Here is an 11,810-nt window from a genome sequence, read left to right on the forward strand (position 1 = left end):
ACTTTGCTTGTTTCTTTTTCCCCCTTTCCTCACCTCCCTCTCTCCAATGTGTCCCCCAACTACTTTCCACTTTCATGCCACACGCACCTCTCTGCTCCCTTTCACAGTCTCCTGTCTCGTTTCTCACCTCTTCTCACAACTCTTCTTCACATTCATATGAACATTAGAAGTTAGGACCCACGTATGAGAGACAGAGAAAGATTTTTTTCATCTCTCTGAGTCAGCTGCCTTAACTGAATCCTTTGCACTTCCATCCACTCTCCTGCGTGCTTCATAATTTCATTTTTCTTGACAGATGACTAAAGGTCCATTGTGTGTGTGTGCACATTTTTGAGATCTGTTCTCCTGTTAATGGGCACGTAGGCTGGTTCTATGTTCTTGTGACTGTGAATAGAACAGCAGTGGACACGTGAGGAGGTCCCTGCAGGTGTGCTACAGGAAGCCAAGCTCATGAAGCGAAGAGAATAAAAACCTGGTACAGAACGACTTCATCAACCTGGATCAGATGGCAGGGAGTCTAATGCCAGGCAGTTGGTTCATTGTCAGCATATTTAAAACATACTACAATTTGGGAAAAGGTTTCCAAGCAACAATCAGTCCAACCAGTCCAATTCCAGGTACACAATAAAACTTAAGGTGTGACAACATAAAACTCTTTTACAAAGTACATGTGACCATGAGGGTGAGCTCCGTAGCCAAAAGGCCTAGAATCTAGTATGGTCTCTGACCAATAGCAAAGCGTTCAGCAGGCCATAAAATACATGTGACATCTCCCCTTATGAAAGAGTAATGGTCTAGGGATGGAAGAGTCTGGGATAATCTTTCTAGGGAATTTGGGTGAGGTCTTCCTCTCTAGCAAAAGGTGGGTGCGGTCTGTCTCCACAGATAGCAAAAAAGTCACCAGATTGTTAAGAAAATCCACCCCCAGCCTTCCGGGCAGGAAAACAGGTATTTTATCTCCTCCATTAAGAAGTCCTGCTTCCCCTTAATGCTTCTCTGTGAGTACAAGGACCTCTGTGCCCACCACCAGGCATGGATGTATAAATGTCACACCTGCAGTTCTGGACACACTGTACCAAAAAAGATGTGCTAGCTCCACCAGAACTAGCATCTACTGTACTGTATAACAGAGCACGTAAGTACAAGGACCTCTGCTCCATGGAATGAATCCTTTATCAAAAGCTGCAAGGATACCCTCTCGGGTCAGTCACAGGAACAGATAGGGTGCCATGAGGCCTGCCTGCTGGACATTCACTCTTCTGGGCACAGTTTTTGTCACACTCCCTGTCTTCCAGACTTAAACTTCTAGCTCAGTATTAGCAGATGAAGAGACAGTAAACCTGCAAGGTGCAGTTGGGGTTGAAATTGTGTGTGAAGATGCTAGATATATTCATTTTTATAAATAACTAAAGCATGTGGTAAAATACAAACAAGTAGAAACTCACCCCGCGATCATAGTATCCAGAAATGGTCACTGTTGCCACAAGGAACAATCATGGTGCCAGGTCCCACAGAGTGTTGTCTTATTAAGAGGTTTGTTAGGTACTGTCACACTGAAATGACTTGAGAAACACGCAGCTAAGCAGGGGAGAACACAGAGCAGTGGGCTTTAGATGTTGATTCATTCCAAGAGCTTCCCCATCCCTAACAATTCCTCTAGAGTCAACATTGTTACATAATGGGGATCTGACTCCCTGGTGTCTAAGCCAGTGTCTGCTTCCTTCTCTGTCAAATGGCTCCTTGGCTCCTCGCTACTTAAAGGGGGAGGCGACTCCCTTTCTTATGCGCCGGCACCTCTCCTAACCTCCCCTCTGTTTTTGCTGAGGTGTTATTGACTCATTGTCAAGATGTACATCATTTGCGTTTCACTTACAGCTCTCTTTCTCACAGTTATTTAAATGCAGTTCTGTGTTTTAGTGGAAGGAATTCATTCAGTAATTCTATTATCATGGTTTTTCTATTACTGGTTCTTCACTCTGACTCATTAAGTAGTGCTTCCCAGAAGGCCCTGCAGCAACCGTCTGCATATCTGACAATGTCTGCCTCTTTTGGTCCACAGTTTATTAGCCTATTTTTGCTTACATTGATCCCACCATCCTTCTTGTACAGTAGTGATGGCTACTCTTGGTGGTCAACTTGACTACACCTGGGATTGGGTAAACCGGGGAGGCTGGGGGAGATTTTTTCTTTTTCTAAATTAAATCATTTGAAGTAAGAAGATTCACTTTTATTCCTGATCTTTGAGGTGGGAAGATCTTTTACTCTGGGCCACACCTTCTGCTGGCAGCCTAAATAAAGGACATGGAAGAAGGAAGCTTGCTCTCTGTGCCTGCTTGCTCTCACGGGCAAGTTCATTCCTTCACTGGCATTTAGAGCCTACTTCTTTGGGATTCTGGTGTGTACTGGAGGCCAGCTGAGACATTCAGCCTGGTGGACCAAAAACTAGCTAGATTTGTGGACCTTCTGTTGGTAGACATTGTTGGACTAGCTGGGTCACAGCCTGTGAGCTATTCTAAAAATCTGTAGGCACATATGTATACACATACATACATACATACATATTCTGCTCCTATACAGAACTGACCAATACAATAGTATATTTCATATATATTATAGGGTTTATTCTTTTTATCAGAAATCATATTGACCCTGGGAATGAAGCTCATTTGGAAGAGGGTTTTTTTTTTCTCCAAATACACTCACACTGGGATGGAATTATGGGGTCAATGCATAATGCTTGTGGACACACAGACATTCATTCACAACACATGCAGTAAAGTTTACCAAGCAGTAACGCAGCACAAAAGACAAAACAGCAATAACAAAAAGCTAACCTAACAGAAGCCTGCTGACAGGCGATCCAGAGCTGGAGCATAAATGAAATGCAGCTCCAGGGTTGCTGGGGTTGTTTTGGTATGCTAAGGATAGTGGGAGAAACGATGAACAAAAATCAGCAAAATTGTAAAGTACTACTTTCGTCTCTGTGTCTATCTCTGATGAGAAATTGTGGTGGTTTGAGTGAGCTCACCCCCACCTTCCCCCACAGTCTCAGGAACTTGAATACTTCATTCCCAGTGGGCGGTGCTGCTTGGGGAGGCTTAGTTGCAGAAGGCCTTGCTGCAGAGAGTATGCGGGCTTAGTTTGCCGCTGGGGGGCGACAGGCTTAGTAGTCAGGGGCAGGCTTAGTGTGACCTCGGGAGAGGCTCTTGAGCTCTGTGTTGGTTCTCTGTTCCCTGCTTGTGGCTGTCCCAGACCATCTCTGCCTGCCGCCATGCTGCCGTCATGATGGTGATGGACTCCTAACCCTCTGAAACTGCATGGTCGAATAAACCCTTCCTTCTGTATAAACCCTCCTTGCCTTTGTCGTGGTGTTTTATCACAGCAATAGCATCACGACTGACACGGAATAGAAACAGTGCAAACAGCTGAGTGAAAACCTTAGAAATAGTAGAAATACAAACATAATACCTTCAATTAGGAGCACATCTGGTGAGTTGAACTGTGGGATACAGGATTAAAAGAGTTGATGAAAGGAAATAAATTCAATACTCATATATGAAATTACCAAAAAAATAAATTAAAATTTAAAAAGAATAAAAATTAGTAAATCCAATGATGTGATATTAGAAAATATCTGGAAAAAATAATAAAGGCAAGTAACGAACGGAAAAAGCTGAACATAGTGAGAGGTGTGCGCCATGATGCTAGGGCCTGACACAAACATCATCCTACTCAGAGAAGAAGTGAGAAAGAGAGAAACAGAGAGAACCCAGGAAGTAATAGCTGAAAAGGATTTTTTGCAAGGGTTTGCAGATCTACTGAGAGCTGAGAACGATCCTGCACAAGAAACTCCATGAACACTGAACAAAACGAATAACGGCAGAACTTCACCGAGACACAGGCTGACCAACTTGCAGAAATCACGATGCAGAGAAAAGTATTCAAAGCAACAAGGGAAATATCACCTTAAAACTAATCACTTTGAATGATAAGCTCTCAATGTAACATATGGAAGATGTAAGAGGACAGAGTGACAGCATCAAAGTTCCATACCAAAAGTCTGCATTGCCTGAAATAAGGCACTCACTCAAAAACAGTTTGGGAGAGTTCACCAGAAAATATGTTTTTTTCTTTAAGTTTATGACTCAGGATAGAAGAAAAAGATTTAAATAGTCACTATCAACTTCAGTTAATGTTAATTCGTAGGTCAAAATAAGTGAATATTAGCCAAGTAAAGCCAAAGCATTAAAATGTTTTATGAGTATGAAATAATACCTACAAGCAAAAAAAAACTATGACACTAGCAAGTTACATGAGCTGCACAAAGTAATACTGATGTAAGTTTTTGAGATGTGGAAAGATTTTTAATGTATAATAGACAAATAATTTAAGAATATATTCTTGTTATTTTTAGCAAAATACTAGAAAATCCAAACACAAAATAAAACAGTAGGCTGGGGGGGTGTCTCTCAGTGTTAGCACACTGCATGGCATGCCTAAAGATGTGGCCCTGAAGAACAAGAGCAATTGGGGCAGATAAAATGAAATATTTCACTAATATGAAGCCAAGCAAGAAAGGAGGCATGAGGAACGGGGCTGAAGAGATGTCTCGGAGGTTAAGAGCACTCATTCTCAGCACCCACACGACAGTTCACAAAGCCTAGAACTCTAGTTCTAGGGAATCCAACATCCTCTTCTGGCCTATGTAGGAACCGGGCACAAATGTACGCAGACTTCTATGTAAGCAAAGCCTTCATACACAGTAAACAAACAAACAAACAAACAAACAAATAAATAAAGGGGGAGTGAAGAAACAATGGGAGCAACTTGACAAATATAGCAAGATAGACTTATGTCCAATGATCTCAAATTATATTAAATGTAAATGTACCAAAAACTCTAATCAACAAACCACACTTTTTAGATTAGGTTAAAATAATATAGCCATATACCGTACAAGAAACACTTTAGATATAAAGATAGGCACACTGAAGGTGGAAAATAAAAGGCCACAGAAAAACTAAGCTCACAGAGGAGCCATTCTTTGACCTAGTTCACATAGGAACAATTACACTCTGTACAGTTGTGTACGTTGCTTCTCCAAACTTGTGTTCTTTTTAAGATAGAATATTTTATGAATTACTGAAGAATTTTACACAAAGTGTTTTCATCATATTCACTCCCGCTCCTCCCCTCAATTCCTCCCAGATCTAGCTCATGCTTCCCCATCTCCTTTCCACTTCCTCTCTCCTTCTATTTCCAAATAGCTCACTGAGTCCCAGTTTTGTGAGCCATGAACTTCTATGGGTGGAACTATCAACATGGTTGAACTCAAGATACCACACCCTTAAAAAAACAAAAACAAAACCAAAAACGCCATCTCTCCCCTCCTGGAAGCCATCAACTGTCAATAGCTCATCTAGTAATGATGGGGCTTCACTCCTAGCCCACCCCATTCCCGTGCTAGAGTGCTTACTGGCTTGGTCTTGTGGGGGTCTTGTGCAGGCAACTGTAGCTATTGTGAGTCCATGAGTGCATCTGTCCTCTCATGTCCAGATGACACTGTTTAACTCTGGTCTTCCTCACCCTTTGGCTTTTCATAGTCTCTCTCACTCTCTTACAAGATGGTCCCTGAGCATTGGCAGGAAGGGGGTATCACATCTCAGCTGTCACTGGACACACAACCTCATGCTCACATGACCCCTATTGTCCTAGTTTTTATGTTTTAGATGAGCTCCTCTCTCTTCAGTCCCTTTTAACCTTCACCGGTGGATTATCTTTTTTGTCCTTTCTCTGTTCAGAGCACAAGAACACAGGAATAAACATGTTTAGAGAGACACAGCCTGTGGCCAGTATTCTGTGGCTCTCTGGCATAGACTCTCACTCTGAATCCTTCTCTGCCCTCATATATGGTAGGTAGGGTTCTGACGAACTTAGTGAGCTTTCTTATATTCCCATAGTGGAATGGGAAAACAGATTTCCTAAAAATGGCATTTTCTTTCTTTCTCTAATAATAAATAAAACTTTAAAGTTAAAACCTTTAGCTAATGCTGTATGTGGCCACACAAGTGAGTTGCTGATGAGAAAACCTTTGAGCCATAACTTTTAAATTAAATTTAGTACTGAGGACTCCATCTCGTTTTTTCCAGACCACCAGAGATTAGATTTTCCTGATGGAATTAGATTTCTTTTTGACTTCTTATTGTTATGGGTTGTATTGACTTTTATGAACAGTTTAAGATTAGAACAGTTTTAAGATTGTGTGAGTATGTGTGTGTGTCTAAGGAAGAGAGAGAAAAAGGGAAAAAACAACCAAAGTTAACTTAGTAATTATCATATTTTTGAAAAGTTTATCCATGTTACCTGGAATTTTGAGGAAATCAACTCAAATGGAACTGTGGGTTTGATTGGAAGCTAATATGCTCAGATGACGTGAGTGATCTTGTATGATAAGCTGGCAGGAAGTTTGAAATGTACCAATATTTTGACAGTTTGTGGGACTAAAAACAACCTATTGAAAATACATGGAGGCCAAGAACCCATAGTTGGGGAAGCATACAGACCTAAGAGGTGAACCTACTATTATTATTTTAGTAAATGGTCATGGTATCAAACCGCCCTCTAAATTTATATTTTTATACCCATAAATTAGTGCAGCCCTCAGATGTCATCCAGAGAAGTTTCTTTGTGTAGTGGTTGGTGGTTAGTGCAGAAACAAACAAGTGATCAGAGCGCAGTGCTCAGCCACAAATCTATACTAACCTCAGCCCTGGGGTCCAGGGATGATCTTGTTAGAAGAGCCAGATGCTGGGAAAAACCAGAAGGAAATAGTGTCTTTAGACATGAAGTGACCACTGCATTCATGAACTTGAGGCATATGTTGTCACTTGCACAAGATTAAGCCAGTCAGCACTCTAGCACAAAGTGGGAGGAGTCCATGAAGCCCACCCTGGGCTAAGAAGTCGTGACTGTGGCTAGAAGTATCAGCTTTCTTTAAGGGTGTGGTCTTTGGTAGGCTGACCACACTGCAGTGGATGGCCCACATCTCAGACTCTATGGACAGCACTTAAGAAACAAAACAAAACAAAAAGACAAAAAAAAGTACATAGGAAGTTGGGAGTGTGTAGGGAAGCAGGGGTTAGATCTAGATGAATTATGGAGAGTGGTGGAGTGAATACGATCAAAATACACTGTATAGGGTTCTCAAGGACTTAATAAAATACTATATTAAGATAATTTTTAAAACTTCAACATACCTGAAGGCCGACGTAAACTTTTATATCAAAAATATAAAATAAATGCATAATGTTGTCAGAAAAGAATCTCCAACACAAAACCTTGGTATGTAGACATACTTTTTGGTCTACTTCATTGGGTTCCTATATCTACCACTCTTCCAACCCTTATTTCACCCCAACCCCTTCCAAACCTCCTTAACACTAGGTAGGAGAGAAAAAATGGTTAGAGGGGAGAGGGAGTATAGATCTTTTTAGACTACATCCTGCTGATTAGGGGCATTGAGTTTCCTGGAGCAAGTCTAGTCTTTGTCATCATAATGTCTCCAAACAGCAATCCAGCAAACCAGCAATCCAGAAATAACAAATGCAGCAGCAGGAACCATTAGCAGCAGCAGCAGTGGGAGCCACACCTGCATTAAAACAAGAACATGTTCACGTAACATGACTGGGTTTTTCAAGAAACCAAAATTCTCACTGCAGTGTAGTATCTAAGATTGTATGCACTCTGTCTTAAAAGAATGCATGTCGTTTCTATGTGCAAGTATGCACTGTGCTACAGAACATGTATGAAGATAGAAAGCAAACAGGGGTCAGGCTCACCTCGGATGCCTTCATCTGTTTCTGTTCTGTCTTGTGAAAAGAGTGTGTGTATCATATTAGTTGGAAATTAAAAAAAATTATATCACCCCTTTAAAAAACAAGCAAGGAAGTGAATACATGTATATTGGAGATAGTTGGGGAAGCTGACCAAGGAAAGTTGGTCTCCCTGTAGCAAACTTCCTCAGCATAAGCAGAGAAAGTAGCTGCATTCTGCAATTAGGTATCCTGCATAATTGCTGCCAAGAGGCCTGGTGGACTCTTTGGTGGCTGTGTGTTAACAGCTTGCTCACGAGGGGCAGTGATGGGCAGCATGACAGTAAGTTAAACGATGCCGTCAGTCCTGTCTCACTCTGGAAGTGAGAGTGGCAGGCATGCTGCCGTCAGTCATGCAGTTCTGTGCATTAGTTACGGGATGGCGGCGCTGGAAGCACCAGGGACTCATTTCATCCAAGCCTGATTCTCCGCCAGCCATCACTGCGTGTCTGGCCATCGGTGCTTGTTTCTGCATTTCTGAATGGCTGAGATCTGTTTTCCTCTTTACCTTGATCTGAAGGATGACATCAGAGGATGGTACAGAGAGCGGTTGTTTTAAAACAAACAAAAATAGTTGCAGTTAACTTATTTGTGAATCCAAAGCATGAGGATAATAAAAAAATCTGAAAAGTCATCTATTCTAATACACAGAAGGGAACAAGAGCAATTTCAGGGTAGCAGCATGTCCGTGGAAGGTGGACTGCATGAGGAAGTGAATCTGGACTGAACCAGAAGGAGTGCTCTCTGCTTGCAAAACTGCCACTGAGCCTCCGACAGGTTCTCTCATAAAACTGAATTGTCAGCAAAGTGAAAAGCCTACTGTGTACATAAACAAACACATTGACCTATCCCTAGTTCACAACACAGGGCAATCCTTCCCAAACTGCATTACTTTTATCACAAAGCATCAAGTTTGAAGAGCTTCCTCTAAAGGTGCAGGTGAGGTAAAGCCCAGGCAAACGTTACATAGAGCTTTGCAAATGGAGTAAGTGGACAGCTTAACAAAATATCTTATGTTTTTAAAATACCAGTTAAAGATGTGATGTTCCTATGATCTGACATATGCACAGCAAAACAGGACACATTTGAGGCATTCTGGCTGATGCTGGCTGGTGGGAGCGAGGAGTGTTTATCAAATATTAAGAGACTTTGCATCCCAATCAGAGAGCACTGGGAAAGACAGGAGACGCCGCACTGAAAGCATGTAAATATTAAATTCTAGAGGGCTGTCAGATAGGAGAAAGTCGGGGTGGTGGATCTGTCAAAGCCGGAATACAGAACCAGGAAGCTAAATAAAGAATCAGTTACTCCAGAACTGACTCATTGCAGATTTTCAACCTTATTTCCCCTTCTCTTCAGATTCTCAAATCTACATGCTCTTAGCTGTAAAATCTGGAGTCCACCTCACAGCCCCTGGGTCACACCCCTGAGTCACAGGTCTGCACCATTGACGGATGTAACTCCGTGCATCCTTCAAATGCATGGTCCATGTCTCTTTCTTTTCTCTCCTGAGTGAGTGACAGAGGTAATTAGAGGTTAATTCCTGCCAGAAGTTAATTAAGGTGACAATGTCACTGCTAAGGTCGGGATCCAGGCTTTGCTGCTTAACTAGCCCTCTATCTCCAATTGTGGCAGAAACATAAGAATGACAATAACAAAGTCTTGAGACATCCACTACAGGACCGTACACCCAAGGCTCAGGGAAGATCCAGGAAGCAGAGAGAAAAGGGGAGAAGAGCGGGAGGAGCAGGGTTTCTGCTTCAGAGATGTTATAAGAGTGTGTCAGTATTAAATTAGGTAGAGGTTTAAATGGGGCTACGGGCGGTGCTCAGAGTTGAGTTGAACTATTAGGTAACAGAGGACAAGGCTGGAGGTGACATTTGAAGTTGTTAATCACTTCAACAGCCAGATCTTTTTCGTCCCAGGGAGAACGAGTTCAGAGGCTTTTCCAGTTAAAGAGACCAAAACCAGCGCACCACTCTAAGGAAGCGATGGAAAGAGCTTACTTCTTGGTTATATTTTTTTTTTTTTGCTCGGTTTTCTTGTCAAAAGCCTGAGGGTTGCTACATGTTATTGTTCCTGTCTGTAATCTTAACATTTGGGAAACAGAGGCAGGAGTGTTAGAAGCCAGCCAGGGCAGCAGACCGAGGCTCTGTCAAGCCACCCTGCCCCACCATTTAAGAGTCTGAATATTTCTGTCCCTTGGGAATTAATGAATTTGTGAATGCATATGAAATCTCATTGTATGAGGTTAGAGGGAAAGGTCTTATGAGGTAGCCTTGGTACTTCTGAAGTTCAAGTTTATAGGGTCTAACTGATGGACTGAGTCACCATCAGAGAGACTCCCAGATGCAAAGGGACATGGAAACCATGCAGCTATTGGGAGAAAGAAAATAAGAAACCATAAGCTTTGAGAAAACTGAGCCTAACTGTCTGAGTGCAAAACCAATGCCCTATTAGTCAAATGGGAAACACCAGAAGAAATATTGGTAGAAATACCAGAAGAGCTAAAATTTGGAAGGCCGAGGCCTGGGGTCCTGGTGGAGGGAGGCAGGCAGTAGGAAGGGATGGTAGGGATGGAAGTGTATCTCCTCCTGATTGAAACATCTGCCTCCCCTGGAGGAGGGAGGGAGCCTTCTAAGACTTTCTGTGAGAGCCATAAGGCCCTTTCCCCACGGTTACATGAGCAGAGAAGAGTTGCCAGGAGAGGGGACATTCTTCAGCAGGACTGTTTGCAGGCTGTGCAGGGAGCTGCAGGCACAGATGCAGCTCTCACAAGTCATCATCCACACTGGCACAGACCCAGTGTCGTAGCTGTCTTTCGGTGACAGTTACGTGTTCCTGCAACCAACTGCGGTGAACTCAGTAGCCCAATCAGCTAGACTTGGGCAGAACTCTTCTCTTGTTATGCTGCTGGCGCCCATCTGGAGGGAATCAGCATTCAAGTCTTCCCAGGGAAAGTCACACAACAGATGGACACGACTGCCACTGCAGTTTCTCAGATGCCTTGGGAAGACTTTTCAAATATTATTTATTATGTATACCGGGTTGTCTGCGTGTATGTGTGCGCGCCAGAAGAGAGCACCAGAGTCACCATGTGGTTCTAGAAGGGCAACCAGTGGTACGAATCCCTGAGCCCTCTCTGCAGCCCCCCCCTGGGAAGACTTTAACAATAGACTAAAATTCACTCTGTCATCCAGATTTTTATGGACCATAAGGAATTTGGGAATTTCCCCAAACCAAGTTCCTTTAGGAAAGGTTACCGAACAAGAAGCCCAGGACAAGCAGGCAAGCTATACGGGGCCTGAGCGTCTGTGGCCAGTGTCTGCTGCCCCATTTGCCCCACAAGTGTGTCGCTAGGTCACCAGCTGCCAAGTACCACTCATGAGAGTTGAGTTTTCGTCTTTCTGGAGGCATCCCACAAGGAACGGACTGTATCCTTTGGAGGGTGGCGTGTCTGGAACACATTGTCCATTCCTATAAAAGTGGCCATGTTATAGCGATTGGACCTTCAGTTTATTGGCACTTATTAGGCTTTCATTGTATCCTCACATCTACGTCATGAGCAACACACATTGCTTTAAGGCAGTGATTCTCAACCTTCCCAAGGCTGTGACTTCTTAACACAGTTCCTCATGCTGTGGTGACCCATAAAATTATTTTTTTGTTGCTACTTCATAGCTCTAACTTTGCTACTGTTATGACTCGTAACGTAAATCTCTGTGTTTTCCTACAGTCTTAAGTGACTGCTGGGAAAAGGTCATTTGACCCTAGAGGAGTCGTGACCCACAGGTTGAGAACCATTGCTTTAGTGCAGAGAATACTTTCTATAGAGCATTAAGTAAGGACAGGACATAGAATTCTTCAGTTTTGAGTCATTATCTCTGCCATTAGATAAGCCCCATAAAATTATGCCTACATTTTGATATAGAACAATAG

This window comes from Meriones unguiculatus, chromosome 5 (assembly GCF_030254825.1).
Source record: "Meriones unguiculatus strain TT.TT164.6M chromosome 5, Bangor_MerUng_6.1, whole genome shotgun sequence".
NCBI lineage: Eukaryota > Metazoa > Chordata > Mammalia > Rodentia > Muridae > Meriones > Meriones unguiculatus.